Source organism: Narcine bancroftii, chromosome 6, assembly GCF_036971445.1.
Source record: "Narcine bancroftii isolate sNarBan1 chromosome 6, sNarBan1.hap1, whole genome shotgun sequence".
Classification (NCBI taxonomy): Eukaryota; Metazoa; Chordata; class Chondrichthyes; order Torpediniformes; family Narcinidae; genus Narcine; species Narcine bancroftii.
Window position 1 is genome coordinate 133401900 of NC_091474.1, and position 18585 is coordinate 133420484.

Consider the following 18585-nt stretch of genomic DNA (forward strand, 5'->3'; position numbering starts at 1 on the left):
AATGTGGGCTTGTACCAGAAACCAGATAGATTGTAGAGCACCCCAAAAAGGTAGTGCCTCAGAGAGACCTTTGGTCCCTTTGAACAGGTAGTGAAGGCTTTGAGGGCTGTATCAGTGCGTGAGTAAGAGTCTAGACTTGGGGTTAGAGAAGCATTTGAAGGGATCTGGATTTGAGGGGCATGAAGACTTCCACAGCAATGGGGAGTGGAGGGTTTGAACCAAAGAGGAAGGGAGCAATCTTAAAGGCTTCCTATCTACAGAAGCTTCCAGCAAAGTCTGCATTGCTGCAAACTTGATCTGTCTTGTGCATTTAGACCGAGAATTTAGAAGGATGAGAAGTGACTCCAATAAAATACTAAAAAAATCTAATGGGGTCTGAAAGGGTGCACACAGGGATGATGTTTTCCAGGGATGAGGGGTCAATTTTTCAAAATAAGGAATTGTCCATTCAGGACAGATAAAAAAGTAGATATTTTTCATCCAGAGGTTGATGAACCATCATAGTTAATCCACTTAAGAGGTTCAGTCACTAATTTTCAAGGAAGAGATCAATAGACTTTTTAAAATTCATGGAAATTATATGGATTTGTTCAGGAAAGCTGAGGTTAAATTTTAGCCATAAATTTATTGAATGCTGGAGGAAGCTGAATTCCTTTGTGTTTTATGTTCTTTATGAGGAGACATCAAAATATATTTGGCACTCACCATTTGATTGTTGCAGTTAATTTATTTCCATTCCCAGTCACTGCATGCTGCCAAACAATGGACAAACATTACATCTCCTTGTTCTGTCACAATTCCAACACTTGCAAGGTACAAAACATGGCTTTGAATTAAGTTCATCAATTGTAAATTAAGCAAAACATTCAAACATGCCTTGATGAGCAACTTTTTCCCTTGCCATCCTTTGCCCAAATATTCAGTCATGGGAAAGGGTTGAAAGCACAAATCTAAGGAAGAGTATTGGGAAGAGCATGCATATTGAACATTGCCCTCGGAGCAACAACGTGAGCTGAAGCATGTGTTTCTGAACCATCCCAGGGGAGATTTGGCATGGAAAGTAATGGCTCCAGAAATTGTACTCTTGTATATAAAAACAATAGCAAGAAATCTCTCTGTTTAATGATTTTGGGTTTAAGATATATTTCTCTGGAAATTATTTCAGCAAGGACAATCTCTTTTTTTTCCCCCAGGGGCATTGCTTCAATATTCAAAAGCAATTGGAAATGCATGGCAATGGATAGAGGAAGATTCAGATTTCAGATTTATTGTCAGAGTACATATATGACATCACATAGAACCCTGCAGATGAGGCAAAATTACCACTTATTGGCAGTGGAAAAAGTCTGTACATAGTGTATACATGCAAACAAATCAAGAACTGTAAACAGATAATGAATGTAAACAAACTGTGTGCAATACAGAGAGAATAAAAGCATCAATAAAGTTCAAAAGTAAGAGTCCTTAAATGAGACACTGATTGAGTTTGTTGTTAAGGAGACTGATAGAGGAGGGGTAGCAGCTGGTCCTAAACCTGGTGCTATTGGTCTTGTGGCACTACACCTCTCCACCTCTAATCCCTCAATGATTGTTAGATTGTTTACCTCTGGTTTTCCCTTCCTGATGTGAACAATCAGCTCCTTAGTTTTGGTGACATTGAGTGCAAGGTTGTTGTCGTAGGTGTAAAATGAGTCAAGCAGGGGGCAAAGGACACAGCCCTGTGGTGCTCCGGAACTAATGGATTTTGTGAAGAAGATGTTCTTACTAATTCTCACTGATTGTGGTCTGGAGTTTGCTGATCAATTTTGAAGGAATGATGGTGTTAAATGCCAAACTGTAGTTGAGAAAGAGTATCCTAATGAATGCATTGTTAATGTCCAGGTGTTCCAGGGCTTTGTGTAGAGCCAGTGAGATGGCATCTACCAACACCTGTTGCTACTAAAGGCCAACTGGTCTACGATATGCTTCAACACCAGGCTTTCAAAACACTTCATCACTGATAGTGGGATTAGGATTTGATTAGTGTGCAAAGAACCAAGGCAGGAATGATTGGCGAACTGTTCTTCTTCTACCTGCAAACTTCTGCTGTTGTAAATCACTAGTGCTACCTGTAGCCTCTCTATAGGCTGTATTGCCCCCTCAGAAGTGACATAAAATCTCACATTAAGACTATTTTATCTTTGCAAAGAATTAATTGACAAACATGCCTACACTATTCCTGGATTTTTGAGTCTCGAAATATTATCCTTGATCCTATTTCCCTGCTCTTTCCCAATTCCCTATGAATTATAAAAATGAAGGTGCTCTAATCAATTTAAATCTTGCTAACTGAATAATACCTGCAGTAAAGCAAATGTAATATTGTGTGAAAATCTGCCTGATATTGTAGATTCATGAATCAACACTTGATTAGATTAGCAAGCTTCCATCATGTTACAAATAAACCCTCAGGGATAAGACTTAAATTGTATGGTTAGACAAGAATAAAGACAGCATTATCATTCCTTTTCAATAGGTTTAAGCATTGTTCATGGCAGAGCTCCTGGGAATTTTTCAGGCGCAAGTCTTGAAGTTTGTGTCTAAACAGCAAATATCTTTGATTTAAGTACCAGGTTGTGTAACAGGAAGATATTCTGCTCCGTCATCTCCACAGAAAACATTGGAAAGGAATACAGAGAGGATGGCATCCTGATTGTTGCTCAGATGTCTGCATGTCGAGGTCACAGCAGACAGACTGGTGCTGAGGACAAGATTATTTTCTTGAAATGCACACATTTTCAACCCTTCAGACTTTTTTGAGATTTGAGGGTGAGGAAATATGAAGTTATCAAGGAATAATATAATGCAGAAAAGGAGCCCTTTGACCCATCTCATTCCTGCTATCTCTGGCTCTGTGATACCGATAGCCCTTTTTAGTCAAAAAGATATCGAGCAATACGGCATAAAACTGAGCTTTTGGACCAACTCATCCATGCCATCCAAGTTGCATTTACTTGCATGTAGTCCAAATACCTCTGAACCTTTCCTATCCATGTACCTGTCTAAACATTTTTCTTCTTGAATCTGCAAATTTGAAACATTTATCCAATCCCTTTTCAATGTCAGGATTATCTACATTATATGTAGATGGCAAAGCATGACATAAGCAAAATCCACTCTTTGTCTCATTATGCTTTGTCTGAATATTTAAACATGTGTCCTGACAGTGGGAATAAGACCATGTGATGTAGGAGCAGAATTAGGCTATTTGGCCCATCAAGCTCATCCTGCCATTCCACCATAGATGATTTACTATTTTTTTCAACCCATTTTCCAGCCTTCTCCCTAATCCTTAATTCCCTTTCTAATCAAGAACCAATTGACCTCCATCTTAATTATACCCATTAACTTGGCCTCCACAGCCATCTGCAGCAGAAAATTCCATAGATTTACCATCCTATCAGTAAGAAATTCCTCCTCATCTCCATTCGAAAGGGACATTTTTGTATTTTGAGGCTTCATCTTCTGGTTCCAGACTCCCCCATTGTAGGAAATATCCTCTCCATGTTCACCTTCACCAGGCCTTTCAATATGACATAGGTTTCAATGAGATCTCCCCTCCTTTTCTAAACTCCCATGAGTACGGTCTCAGAGCTCTCAAATGTTCTTCAGAGGATAATCTTTTCATTGCAAGGATCATTCTTGTGAACCTTCTCTGGAGCCTCTCCAATGCCAATATATGCTTTCTGAGATAAGGAGCCCAAAACTGCTCACAATACTCTGAGCGTAGACTGTTGATCATCAAGTAATAACAGAGAATGCAGTTTGAGTGCAAATGTTCAATAACCCAACTCCCCATTTCTGGTGGATTTTCATTGCACCAGGATGTTTCATAAGATCAACTCCAATATGAAGATTCCAAAACTAGTTCCTCATTATGTTCATCCAGATGGTATTCTGCTAATTCAGCACTGTCGGACAACACATTCATCTCAAACAGTTTAGATTACTCTTGTCTTTCAATCAAAAAGCATCTTCTCAACCCCTTTTTTCCTCTCAATACTTGTCCAATGCTTTTGCAATTAAAAATCAAAATGGTTCACAGAAAATATTACAATATTTTTAATGACTCCAATTATTTATTTTCCTCCCTCATCATTATTTGGAGCAGTGTTCCAGTAATTATTCTGCAATCCCTGGAGAGTCAAAGACAACTGAAGAGATTTGCAACTCTCCTTCAAAAAAGAACCAAGGAACAGAATGTCCTTCAAAGGCAAACTATTCATGGAATAGGCAAAAACCCTTGACTTTCAGTGAATGAATTATTCTACATGTACTTCTATTCAGCAATGGGGCATGCAAATTGCTGTCCTTTTATAAATATAGGCTGGGTTGATGCTTCTATGTCTAATTGTTGTCATTTGATATTGAGCAGGGATGACTGGCAATTTTGCTTGGACAATGTCCTTCTGGCTGCTTTCCATTTTAATTGCTCTTTGGTGCACTGAAGTATGCAGTTTGCAAACATTGAGCACAGAAAGGCGCAGCAGCTGATATCTATCGGCTTCAATCAGGGAATCTGTTCAATGAACGTCAAAGAATGCCAAGCTAAGCAAAAAGGAATGAGCTCAGTGCTTACTCTGAATGATAATCATCACATTCCCAGCACCATCCTCACCATTTCCACTCACTCCGAACACCCTCTCCTGCTTTACAAAATGTACACAAGCTGAATAACAAATGTGTCAGCATAAAATGAGGAAAACAGTGACATGATGAAAGACTGTGAAACTCCATAAGGTTCCTCACCATGGCCTGGGCAATGATGCTTCAATTATAATTCAATGGTTGTGTTTATTTCTGCAAGGAAAGATTTGATCTCAGTTCATCCATGACTCATAATCCACAGTCTGCTCCAGGTTTAACAAGTCTCTTGGATCATGGTTCACTCTTCGAACAGTGCATTCAGTAGTATAAGCAAGGATAATGAGAGATGAGCAATAAATATTGACTGGAAAAGGATCTGTGCTCGATAATTTTTTTTCTACATCGAAGGAGGCCATTTAGCTCATCATGCACTTGATGGCTCAAAGGCAATCCCATTCTCACACTTACTTTTCCTCATTACATTTCATTTACTCTATCCTGATTCCCCAACCATCCACCAATACTGAGAGCAAGTTACAGTACCCATAAACTTACTAAACTCCATGGCTTTGAGAACTACGAGAAACGAGTGCACTCTAAGGCAATCCACCTAGTCACAAGAAGAATGTTTAAATTCCAAATAGACACTGCTGGAGACACATGCTTTTGAAATAGTCCCTAAAGAGGAATGTTTGTTTCTCTCTCCCCCCCCCCCCACCCCCACTCTTGTTTATTTTCATTTGCAGTCATCCCTGTTATCTGGAATTCAAGCAAACAGCAGCCTCAAGCAATCAGCAAAAAGATTGCAGAAAATAAATAGGCAAAAAAAAAAGAAACTTTAAAATTGGCATGCGTCACTGTTAGTTTGCTAATCCTGCAACACTGCAGTCTGAAGCAACTGGAAAATTCACTTATCCACCATCTACCAATCCCCATCAGTGCTGAATACTAGGAGTTTTACTGTATTTTTCTACTTTGTGTGAGTATCGAGTACCCATAGCGTGATCATTGTTAACTTTTTGGAGAGTTTTAAGACAAGTAACACACTCCATGAGATTCAGTATGTCTCTTCTGGTTAGTGCCATTTCATTATTAGTCATCCTCACAAGCTACATACTGCAATTCCATCAGCCAACTTGATATGTGTGATAATTAAATGACACAATGATTCAACGAAGCAGCTCCTAAAAAGTACGATTTCCCCAAGCACACAGATCCCCAACATCTTTTAAGAAACGTTTTATCTTGTGTTTTCTTATCTGGACTTGGTGTCCATTGTTGAACTATATGTTGCAGAAGGGAAATCAAATTCAGCAACTGTTGTGACCATGTGGACCAACAGTTCAAAGCAAAATAATGGGACAAATTCGGCTAAATAGTTGGACTTTGGGTGTGAGCCAATTATGGGACAGTAACCACAAGATTATCCCAACTAAAATTGCTCTGGTTAACACCAGATCCTTATCAAACAATACTTTTATCCTTCATGATTTCTCCACCACTTGAGAGTTGGACTTCCTACTATTGTCAGAAACCTGGCTAAAAACTGGCAAGATTGCTCCATTGCATGAGCTTTGTCCACACAATTGTGACTTCCTCAGTATGCCCAAACCTTCTAGACAGGGTAGGGGTTTAGCTGTTGTGTTCAAAAAGCAATATAAATGTTGTTTATTGAATTCAGGTTATTTCTCCTCCTTCGAAATCCAACTAATTAAATTGGGAATAGTTAACCCCTTTGTAATTGTTCTGGTATATCGCCCATCAAAAATACATAAGGATATTATCACTCAGTTTGCAGACTTCCTTTCAAACCCCATACCCAACTTCAATCGAGTTCTGATTCTTGGTGATTTCAATATCCACGTGCTATCCAACCAAACCTCTTGTAAGCAAATTCACGCACCTATTTGAATCCTTTAACTTGGAACTGCTTCAAAAAGAACATACTCTCAATCTAGTCATCTGATTTATCTCTTAACATCCTGGTATTAATTGATACCTGTATATCAGCAGTCACTTTCAACCTTTCAACCTCCCTCCCCAAACAAACCTAGTCTTCCTTTATGCTACTCTTGCTACATGAACTCACAAACCGCAAATTAGTTCTCAGAGGCCCTTATAGCTGCCCCAAGTACTACCACCATGGAGATTCCCCTCCTCACCTCAACATAGAGGAATTTCATCCCTGTTTTTCATACCACCTGTTCTTCTATTCTGAATACTGTGGCCTCCCCAAGGAGAAAAAAACCTAAGCTCAAGACTGCACCTTGGCTCAATAACATCACCAAAGCCCTGATGAGGGAGTGCAGGATAGCTGAACGTAAGTGGAAGAGAGACAAATTTCCCTCAAAATTCTGAAAAACAACATACCAATAAATAGTAAAGGCTGAAAGAACAAAATACTTTGCCAATCTAATTTCAAACAACTCCCAATATCCCAAGGTTTTATTTAATACCATCAACTCAATCATTAATCCCATACTTAATCCAACTCTGATGCTTCCCTTACCAAATGAAAATAATTTTAAAAATTCTTCATAAACAAAGTCAAGAACATCAGGACCAACATTCCCCCCCTCCACCTGCAATCTCTCTCAAAGGTCCTCAAAAAGTTATTCTTAGCAAATTGTTGCCCAACCTACATCAAAACAACATATCTGAAAAATTCCAGTCAAGTTATAAGGCCCAGCACAGCACAGAGTTGGCCTTACTAAGAGTATACAATGGCCTGCTCCTTGCCACGGACACAGGAAGCCCCACCATTCTAATTCTCTTTGAACTTAGTGCAGCATTTGATACAGTGGATCACGCTATTTTAATAGCTCGCAGAGGGTTGGTGTCGATGGCAAGCCCCTGAATTGGTTTGAATCTTATCTCAATGATAGGACTTTTTCAGTCAACATGGGCAAATTTTCATCCTTTTCTGCTACCCCTTCCTGCTGAGTACCACAAGGGTCTATTCTGGGCCCTATTCTCTTCTCCTTATATAAGCTTCCCCTTGGCAATATCATCCAAAAACACGGCATGTCCTTCCAATGCTATACTGATGACATCCAGCTCTATCTCCCCCTGAAGCCCAATGGTCAAGCAAAGATAATCAGCCTCCTCAACTGTCTGGAAGACATAAAGTGCTGGATGGCTCAAAACTTCATGCAGCTAAACGAAGGCAAATCAGAGATCATCCTGTAGGAACCCCCCCCCCCAACTCTACCAAAATTATCGCCAATACCCTTTGCAACTTAGCCACCCTCATTAAACCACATGCCAAATCCCTTGGAGTAATATGAAATTCCACCTTCAAGTTTGACAAACAAGTCAATGCAGTAGTAAAAGCTAGCTTTTTCCAGCTCCGCGCTATTGCCAAATTAAAATCATTCCTGTCACTGAAAGACCTCGAGAAAGTCAACCATGCCTTCATTTCCTTCCATTTAGATTACTCCAACTCTCTTTACATGGGAATTAGTCAGTCATCATTATCCCATCTGCAACTGGTTCAGAATGCGGCAGCAAGGCTCCTGACAGGAGCCAAAGGACCACATCTCCCGTTATTCACTCCTCCCTTCACTGGTTGCCAGTATGGCTCAGGATAGATTTTAAAATTCTCCAGTTTGTTTACAAAGCCATCAATAGACTAGCCCCCTCCTACATACTGATCTTTAATGCCCTACTCCAATTCAAGACCCCTCAAGTCGGGCTAATTTAGGGCACTTGGTTTTCCGCACTCAAAATGCAAAATCAGGGGAGATTGTGCCTTCGCGATAGCAGCCCCTAAACTGTGGAACAATATTCCTCTATCCATAAAATCAGCCCTTTCCTTTAACTCTTAAATACAGGCTGAGTGGAGATTGTGCTTTTGCGATAGCAGCCCCTAAACTGTGGAACAACATTCCTCTATCCATAAAATCAGCCCTTTCCTTTAACTCTTTTAAATACAGGTTGAGTTGTATTTTTACTCTCAAGTGTTTGGTAGTGATTATTGATACCATGTTGCATGTACAATTCTAAACCTTGGGGACTCATTTTATACTGCTCTTTAAATAGCTGCTTAAGTTAAGATGTAATGTATGATCTGTACAGCATTTTGGTCATCGTGAATAGTTTTAAATGTGCAATGTAAATAAACAAAGCTAAAAAAAACTGAACTCAGGGTAACAGCACATCTGGACCTTCAATGACCCATAAGACGTGGGTCTTTCTCCATAATATTGAGTGACTATGGAGTAGTGAAAGGGGTGAAAATCAGATTAATTACCTAACAAAGCCATGTTGATTTTTTTCAATCAGTGTCTGCCTTTCAAGAAACATTTCTTTCCATGGATGCTGACAGACCTGTCGAGTCCCTCCAGCTTCTATTTGTTTGATCAATACTTCAGTTTATGTGGGTTCATAACTCTGGAAAGAGATGGGAATCAGAATTAAATATAAGTACTGATGAGCAAATCTGGTCTGATTTATGTGAGGACAGTATAACAAATACAGTAAGTGAAAGGTAGAATAGAATATAATTTTTTTGCATCAGTTATATCTCACACCACAGAAATTAAACAAATTAAAGTCAGGCTTAGGTTCTCGATGTGGCGAGGAGATAGGAACTTTCTTACACTCGACTTGGTCATGTTACAAAGTGAGTCCTTTTTGGGTGGACTTAGGAATTTTTTTTAGAATAGATTATTGGAATTCCATTTCCACAAAACCCAGAATTGTTTTTATTGGGAAATATAATAGGGATAAGACCAAAATTGAAATTATCTAAGTATCACATTGAATTTGTTAAAATTGTATTGGCAGTGGCCAGAAAGTATATTGTAGTTATTTGGAAGTCTGAATTCCATCTAGGTATGGCCACTGGAATGCAAAAATATGTAGGTGTGTTCTCCTTGAGAAAATTGTTTATAACCTACGAAAAAGTATGGCTTATTTCTGCAAATATGGAGACCTTATTTAGAGATCTCAGGTGTAAATCTTCAGTTGAGTTTCTTCCAGTCCTCTAGTCCACGTTAACCTTCTTCAAAGAAAAAGACTAGTTAAATAATGAATTGAAATCCATGAACGGCGCTTTTCAGCAACCTTTCTTATTTTTCAACTCTTTCTTTCTTTCATTTTCTCCTCTCACATACTTTCTTTGGTGTCTTTTGGGTGGGTGGGGGGTTGGATGGTTTTGGGTTACAGACTTCATGCAGCATAAATTTGTCTACTTATGTATTCATATTTTTAAATTTTGTATTGACTACATGTATGGTCTAAACATTTTAAATAAAATACTTCAAAAATCTAGTATATACAGTTGTCGTATTTCTCTTCATTTTGGTGGCAGGTTCTATCCCTCAGAATCCCACAAACAACTTTCCCACTCTGTCAGCCTCACCAGCCTGAAGTTCACTGGCTTGTCCCTGCTGCTTTGCTGGAATAACAGTATAATCTTAGCTGTTCTCCAGGCTTCTGGACCATCACTTAGAGCCAAAGTTGATGCAAATACAAGAGCAAAAGACCATAAGATTTTGGAGCAGAAATATTCCATCACATCAATCTTTACCTTAAATACACCCAACAATTTGGCCTCCATAGGTGGCCACAGTAGGAAATTCTGAAGTTCCACAATTCTCTGGATAAAGAAATTACTCTATATCTCTATTTTAAATTGTCAAAATTCAATCTTAAAGTTGAGCCCTCCTATCTGAGACTCCGCTACCATGGGAAACAATGTGGCACATCTAGTGTCTCCAGGCACTTCAACATTAAAAATGCTTCTACAAGATCCCCCCCCCCATTCTTCTGAATTCCAAGGAGTACAGTCCAAGAGCTGTCAAATGTTTTTCTTATGCTGATCCATTCATTCCGGAAATCCTTCTTATAAATCTTCCCTGAACGCTCTGCAATGTCAGCATTTCCTTTCTTAAATAAGGAGCTCAAAACTGTACCCCATACTCCAAATAACGCCTCACCAGTGTCATATAAAGCCTCAACATCACATTTGTGCTCTTGCATCCTATTCCTCTAGATGTAAATGCCAAAATGGCATTTGCCTTTTTAACTACCAAGTCAACTTGGAAGTTAACTTTTAGAATACCCTGCACGAAGACTCCCAAGTTCATTTGGACTGCCAAATCTTGAATTTTTCCCCATCCAAATAATAGTCTTCCCTTTTATTCCTTCTATCATGACCATACACTTTTCAACATTGTATTTAATTTGCTACATCTCTGCCCATTCTCCTAATCTAAGTCTCTCTACAACCTTTCCATTTCCTCATCACTACCACCTCTCCACCCATCTTGGTGTCATCAGCAAATGTAGCCATAAAGAAATTTATTCTGCAATCCAAGTTCAAGGTCAAGGTCAAATGTATTATCATCCAATAACAACCTGACAAAACAGTGTTCTCCAGTCCTTAGTGCAAAAGCATGCAAACATGCAACTAGACATAACATGTGCAGTACATATATAAAATATAAAAATAGACAAATGTTTAATAAATGGTAACGCCTGGGATTATTGGTATGTACAGTTCATTCAATAGTTCAGCAGACTCACTGCCCATGGGAAAAGTTGTTTCTGAGCCTGGTTATCCTAGCTCTGATACTCCTGTATCTCTTTTCCGATGGGAGTGGCTAAAACATGCTCTACACATGGTGGTAGGGGACCTCAATGATCTTGCATGCCCCCTTCACACGATAATCCAAGTAGATTCTATTGATGGGGGAATGGGGGAGTGGGGGAGTGAGACCCCAGTAATCCACTCTGCCACTCTTATCATCCATTGAATTGACCTCTAATCCAATTCAGTACAACAATCTGCCAGGACATTCTCGATAGAGCTCCTGTAGAAAGTTGACCAGATAGTGGCCAGTAGCTTTGTCTGCTTCAGTATTCTCAGGAAGTGTAATCGCTGTTGCACCTTCCTGACAAATGAGATGTTGTGTATCCAGTATAGGTCACTTCATTTGTGGATTCCAAGGAACTTGATGTTCTCTAGTCTCTCCACTACTGAGTTATTCAGGTGTAGTGGAGGGTTGTCTCTCCTGGTCTTCCTGAAGTCCGTGATCACCACCTTCATCTTGAACTCATTGAGACTCAGGTGGTTATTTATGCACCATAGTAGGAGATGGTCTACCTCTTCCATGTAGGTCAACTCCTCATTGTTGCTGATGAGGCCAACTACTGCTGGGTCATCTGTAAACTTGATGACTCTGTTGGAGCTGGATCTGGTGATATTCATTTAGACCTGTTACAGTTGCCCTCTTTGGTTCCTCCATAATGGTGGTTGTCTTGAAATTCGCAGGGATGATTCACTGCTATAATGACATGTTAAAGATGTCCAGGAGTACATATGTCAGTTAGTCCATGTAGTCCTTCAGTACCCAACCAGGTATGTTGTTTGGTCCTGCTGCCTTGTTTAGGAATCTCCTCACTTTGGCTGCAGCTATGCAACAGGCCTGTTCATCAAGGGAAGACTGCACTTTATTTGGCATCAGCCTATTCTTCTCATCGAACTATGCCTAGAAGATGTTCGGTCTGTCCAAAAGTGTGGATCATTGTTTTAAACTCCAAGACTGTCAGGTGATCCATTATGTTGATCCATTGTCAGGCATGCCTCTTTTCGCTGGTGTTGCACAGCTGTTTAGGGATCTGTGTGTACCCACACTTTGCCTTTCAGATGACGTGGGAGAGTTCAGCCCTGGCTGATCTTCATGCCGTCTTGTCCCCTGTCCTGAAGGGAACATCATGAGCTCTGAGAGGTACCCCTGTTTTCTGGTTAGCCCTGGATATGAAGCATTTGATCTCAGTGATATCCTCAGTGCACTTTCTGATGCAGCCAGTCACTGAGCTTGTTTATTCCTCAATGTTTACTTGACTGTTGTAAGTGGCAGCCTCCCTGAAAGAGCTCCAGTCCATGGTCTCAAAGCAGTCCTTAGCACTGCTGTGGGCTTTATCCCACTTCCACCACATTCTGGCCTCCTAGCAAACTGACTTATTTCATTTTGCCAGCACTGTTGAGCAGAATGGATATCTGGTCCAAGTATCCAAGATGGGGCTGAGGGACAGCCTTGTACACCAGGGACATTGGTATACACCCGATCCAGGCTGTTCCCTCCTCTGTGGTGGTTCACATGCTGTTTTCAGCTTGACATAGTTGATGTCACCAGCTGCAATCATGGCACCTTCAAGGTAGGATGTGTGTACTTCACAGAATGCACCATCAAGCTTGTTTGCTGAAGACAGAACCTAAACTGTGGCAATCAGTGTGGTCAAGAATTCCCTGGGCATGTAGAAGGGTCTGCATTTCATCAACAGGTACACTATCTCTGTTGAGCAGATGGTTATCACAACAGAGATATTTGTGGCTCAGTTCTCACTGATGAAAATACAGCCCTCCTCTTCGAGTCTTGCCAGAGCAGCAACATCTCTGTCTGCCTTGAAGGAGATAAGGCCATTTAGCTGGATCACTGAATCTGGAATGGAGTCCAGGAACCACTTTTCTGTAATCAGCCCTATAGTTCTTTCTGATTCTGATGCAGCCTCAGGTGATCTATTTTCATCTCTAGTGATCTTACATTTATGAGTGAAATGGTAGGGAGCACAGGCCTGAAGAGGCTAACTCTCAGTCTTACCCTGATGCTGGCCTGATTGCCACACTTCTGCCTTCCATATCACTAATATACAAGGTACATCAACATCAACTACTGAAGAACACCAGGAGTTTTTTTTTACAGATCACACCTTCCCTAGAAGAGATCCTAATGATCCATGATATCTCTGCAAAGGTCTCTGAAATGTATTATCTCACTCTCCACAAGATCCAAGGGTGTGCATGGTCAGAGGCTGGGGAATCATCCATCTTAATTCACTCCAACCATCTCCTCCCTGGAAACTCGTATGAGATCCAAGACATTGACACTCATTTTTCTTAAATTTCTTGGTTTCCATGATCTCCACCACAATAATCTCATCCATCATCTGCTGCTCCACACAAAGTCAACCATGCCAATCTTTGATAGGGAATTTTTTCTCCTTAGCCAATTCTAAAATGGTCCAAAATTGCATGGAATTATATAGGATTTTAGTCAGTGTTTCCACTCCGCATGGGCCATGTGTCCTTTGGAATCTCTTTGGGAAGAAGCTACGCATGATTCTCTTTGGGAAGAAGCTATGCATGATTCTCTTTGGGAAGAAGCTACGCATGAATCTCTTTGGGAAGAAGCTATGCATGATTCTCTTATTAGATTTATCAGTGAATATTGTCCGTGTTATCACAAATTTCAAGTGCCAATCTGGAAGTGACTGATACCAGTTCCCTATTAGCTCTTCACCCCACAGAGCCAGCCCAAGCACATTCACATTTCACAATATAAACACATCCCTTTGAAATCACAACTCTTGTTTTAATGAAGCTATACAAATAAAAAAAAAATTCTCATTAAAATTCTCATTAAAACCAACATTTGTGCATGACATTAAATTGCTACCAAAACTCAATTTCCAGTGAGCCTCTCAATGAGAAGGCTATTATTTGAAGATTCAATTTGTAACATCAGAGATTGAATAAAAGAAACCTGAGAGAGTCAAAGAAACTCAAAAGTAAAGTGACCATGGGCACATGCCAGGACAGCCATCTTTTTTGTGTAGAATGATTCGCAGCATCTTGAAATAAACTCACTTGCAAATCCATCTTTGATCCCTCTTGTGTATCAATTCATCCTGACAGCAGCTTGACTTTATATTATATTTCACCTTTCTTTGATGAGTGAGTATCTCAACATTCATTGTGTTCAAATGGGCCAATAAATTTTCTGCACTCTTACATTGCATCTAAGACAGAGTCCAATGCCATTCAGATGCAGTGGCTTCTACAGGGCACCTTTGACTTGTGTGAATGGGACAACCAATGGTGTACCCAGCCAACCATTCACATTCCAGGATGTTTGCTAAGTCGTGCCGAATAAGAACCAAGCTTTGCATGTCAGAGAATGTAAACATGCACAGAAAATCAGAGAGAGGGGAACATTTTCTAAGATTAATGGATGGATAAATAATTGCAAATTTATTTGTAAAATTTGAATATTATAACTGAAAAAACACTTTCAGAACCAGAACTTGCATTATGAGTTAAGTCTTACAATGCCAGTAAAAATCCTAGAGATTCTGATGCATTTAATGAGTGTTTGATGAGTCTCACATCAGCAAACTTTACCCCAAAATCTTTATATAGTATAGTCACTAAATTCACATCAGAGAGAAGATGTTCTGTTGCCTTCATTCATCTCATGGCATCCTCTAGTATTTTTATCAATGAAGCACTTCCTTCAAGTGTAATCATTTGTATCACAGGAAATATGAGCATTATTGGTCCTCAGCAAGTTCCCAACAACAGTAATAAGACAATGGGCAATTAATTTGTTAATGAGGATAGGAGAAAGGTTATTAAAATTTCAAATCTGCTCCCTTGAAATATTTCAATACACAAATGTGCTGGAGAAGCATTGGAGGTCACACATCAACAATAGGATATTAAGGGTAACCGATATTTTGGACCTGAGCCATTAATCACTGACTCAAGCTCTTTGTCACTGACCCAAGCCCTTTCTCAAGGACTCTAGCTCTTCATCTTGGACTTGAATCCTTCATAACAGACCTGAGCCCTTCGCCACAGACCCGAGCACTTCACTACAGTCCCAAGCCCTTCCTCAAGGACTCTAGCCCTTCATCACGGACCCGATCACTTCATCAAGGACCCGAACCCTTCATTAAGGACAAGCCCTTTGTCAAGAACACTTTGTCACAGACCCAAGCCCTTCATCATGGACCCGAGCCCTTCCTCAAGGACCCAAGACCTTCGGCACAGACCCAAGCCCTTTGTCACAGTCCTGAATCCTTTGTCAAGGATCCGAGCCTTTCACCACAGACCTGAGCCTTCGTCATGGACCCGAACCCTTCCTCAAGGACCTAAAACCTTAATCACAGTCCCAAGCCCTTCGTCACAGTCCCAAATCCTTCGTCAAGGACCCAAACCTTTCACCGCAAACCTTAGTCCTTCATCATGGACCTGAGACCTCTGTCACACAATATTGTGTGACTAACTGAGTTTCTCCACCACAGTTGAGCATTGCATTCAACCTCAGACTGTAGTATCAACTTGCTTCTCTTTTCTGAAGCTGCTTGACCTACTGTGTATTTCTTGCACTTTTTGTTTTTTTCCTGCCATGTGAGGAACCAGACTCATTAATTTTCACTGGACTTACACTTACGTCTTTTGTTTCAAATGACATTGAGTGAGGGATAAATAAAAACGAGACACTAGAGATAACTCCAGTTCTTCCTTGAAATGGTGCCATAATGTCTTTAACATCCATTTCAGAGGCCAGATGATGCCTCACTTTTAAGTTTCATGAAAGAGCACTCCTTCACCCTCTGATCACATGGAAATATATCCAAAGAGAAAACAAAGAGAAAAGCTATGAAAACCCAGTTTTGCCAGATGTATCTCATTTAATTTAACTCCATGTTCCTTTGAGATCATGGGATGCAAATTTTTCATTGTACAAACCTCAAAATCCAACCCACAGCTCCATGCCAATGTAGGCAAAACTATATTCTAAAAGGGATCGCAAAGTGTACAGTACTCATGACATTCTATCAAATCACACACAATATCTAACACAACAAATTATAACACAATGTCATTCATTGCAATAATGCGCATCGATATTGTACCAATGGAGTACAAAGCACATTTATACAAATGCAATTCACACATTGAGGCTTATCTGATTTAAAATCTGCCTTCTCAAAAGGATAGACCATTGGACTGTGATTTACCTTGTATCTGACAATGAGGATAACATGGAGTGGATTTTTCCATACTGTGCTCAGCTGTATAAGAAACAGCAAAATTTACCAAGTGGTAGTGAGAATGAAAAAGCTTTTGATGAAGATGTCAAAATCAGGTCACAGGAATCAGACTGGGTTTACTGGCAGGTGGTTTTGACCTTTTGTTGTCATTTTTACATCAAAAAAAAACATTGTCCATTGATCAAACAAACAGAGTGAAAGTTTTTGTGATAGCCAAACCAAGGGCAGGTTCTTCTGGGAGACAGGAAGATGCGAGGCAAATTGTGAAGGTGGGAGAAAGCCTGGATCAGATGGAGGAGGCAGAAAGGTGACAAAGTGAAAGGGCAGAGGGGTGAGGAAGAGGGGAGGCTGTGGAGGAAAGGATCAGGATGTGGAGGAAGAAAGCAAAGTGCAGAAAGGTCATAGCAAGCGAAGCCTAGAGGTTGGCTACATTTCCCATTCTCTGGAGCTTTCTGCATTCCCGGGAACTCGAATTATCAAACCAGGCCATTATGCAACCCCAGTCAGTATCAATTCCACAATGCAATTCTGGAATTTTGATATTCGATGGCATGCCAAATCTCCTCACACTTCTGAGAAAGTAGAAACGTTAGTGTGCCTTCTTTATGCTTGCCTCCAAATGCTGGCTCCAGGAGAGGTCCTTTGATAATATGAATTCCCAGGAACTCTCTCCACCACCATTCCCTCATTGAAGACAGGTGAATGGTCCCTTGGCCTTCCCTTTCTAAATTCAACCATCATTAGAATGAAATCCTAGCAAAGTGAATGTGCTGTCACCCCACTCTGTTCTGGTTCTTCTTAGTGTGCTTCAACTGTTTAAAAAAAATCATTAACAGACCACTTTTCATATACCTCAGGGTGGCCTACAGTCAAGAAAGCAATTTTTGAAGATGGAAATTCTACAGCCATTTTTCTTCACAAAAGGTTCCCACAATCAACACCCAATGTCATGTTACAATGCAAGTTGGTTGACAGATTGACAGAAATCCTGAGTTTCTTTCAACTGTGCCACAAGATGTTAGCAGCTCTTTTTTTAATGTCTTCTTTAAGTGATGAAATTTAATTAAATATTCTGTTTCACCTCTCATTCCTAAGTTAGAAATTTCACAGCCTATTGCTCACTGGCCTTGGAGTAAAACTGAATTATTTTGTGATCTTTAGAGATGGCACATTTTAATGGCATCAGGATCTCTTGATTGTTTAACCAATTGGTACAGATTTGGATTAGTGTTCATTAACGTGTGATTGAAATTGGCAGAGAGAAGCAGACACAAATGGGCTTTATGAAGTTTGAATGAGTGTAGTTAGAATATCACTCGAAGGATGTGACAGCAATTGTTTTCATGTACCCTTGGTGTCATGCTTTCAAGACTAGGATGAATAACAGTATTCAGAGTTATTGCTAGAGGAGGTCTGCAAGAAAGACATTCACAGTGGAGAAAATACAATCCTGCATGAGAACAGTCAGTCAACACAGCAGAAGTTCTTTGGCATATTCAAAAGACGACTGAAAATTTTAGGTTTTTGTACAGTCCCAGACAACCACGCAGTGGTACAATTCCAGATGACCAAACCATGGCACAGCGTGCAGGTGACCTCACTGTGGTGCAGTGAGCAGACGACCACACTGTGGTAAACCCTAAACGACCACACCATGGTACAGCGAGCAGATGACCACACCATGGTGCAGTGAGTGGACGACCACACTGTGGTACAGTCTGAGACAACCACTCCATGGTACAGCAAGCAGATAACAACACTGTGATACAGTCTCAGATGGCCATACCATGGCACAGTGAGCGGACGATGACACCAGGGTACAGTCCCAGATGACCACTTCATGGCACAACGTGCAGATGACCACAACATGGTACAGTCCCAGATGACACCACCATGGTGCAGTGAATAGATGACCATAGACTGCTACAACTTCTCGAACAGTTCCTCACAGTTGCAGATACCTTGGTTTAATGGTGCCCTCAGGAGTTATCTGTGTGCAGTTTGCTTGTTCTCTCTGTGATTATATAGATTCCATAGTTTCTGTCTCTTATCCTAAAAACAGGTATGCGGTACTAGGTTAATTGGCCACTGTAAATTGTCCAGAGTAATATT

The 18585-nt window shown here is 40.3% G+C and overlaps 1 long non-coding RNA gene across 3 annotated transcripts in view; it reads right to left on the reverse strand.

Annotated features, from left to right (window-relative positions):
• The window catches only part of LOC138737600 (uncharacterized), a 288792-nt gene that overhangs the window by 63681 nt on the left and 206526 nt on the right, over nucleotides 1-18585 (reverse strand). For 2 of the 3 annotated variants that reach the window (XR_011341051.1, XR_011341052.1), the window contains exon 3: nucleotides 8885-9018. The exons of the other annotated variant lie outside the window; for it this stretch is intronic. This is a non-coding gene — a long non-coding RNA (uncharacterized lncRNA). Of the gene's footprint in view, nucleotides 1-8884; nucleotides 9019-18585 lie in introns of those variants that run through there. 3 annotated transcript variants of the gene reach the window in all.